Below are 409 nucleotides of genomic sequence, written 5' to 3'. Positions count from 1 at the left end.
AGACAATGGAGGCTCTTCCAACCGGATATCCAATTCCTTGTTTAATCCTCTCAATCCTCCTCAATCCTTGTCCGGGAGGGTAGTTATAGGATATAATCATGGGATTTACCCTTCAATTCGCGTCATCGATACGATCTCTTGAATCGAAACATTTCTATATGATGGAGGCCAATTATACGAGTCTTTCGGTTTTCCCTCAGATTAGTTCTCAACGTTCGGGAAATTAATCAACTTTACAAGATTTTAAAAAGATCCATTTCCTCGTAATAGCTTCATGTGGGATAAATGGTGAACAGTATTTTTCTTAGGTAAATGCATGTTGTATGTATTAGATGTTAACGTCAATGCGCAATATGTATATTTAGCTATGTTTGTTTCTACAGCAAGTAAATACGCACCTTCACACACA

At 37.4% G+C, this 409-nt stretch overlaps 1 protein-coding gene across 1 annotated transcript in view; it reads right to left on the bottom strand.

Annotated features, from left to right (window-relative positions):
* The window catches only part of LOC119593642, a gene marked incomplete in the record, with an annotated part of 14,462 nt that overhangs the window by 4,958 nt on the left and 9,095 nt on the right, over window positions 1–409 (bottom strand).

This window comes from Penaeus monodon, chromosome 32, assembly GCF_015228065.2.
Source record: "Penaeus monodon isolate SGIC_2016 chromosome 32, NSTDA_Pmon_1, whole genome shotgun sequence".
Taxonomy (NCBI): Eukaryota; Metazoa; Arthropoda; class Malacostraca; order Decapoda; family Penaeidae; genus Penaeus; species Penaeus monodon.
The sequence above is the reverse complement of the archived record's forward strand: the minus strand, read 5'-3'. Positions and strand labels throughout refer to the sequence as shown.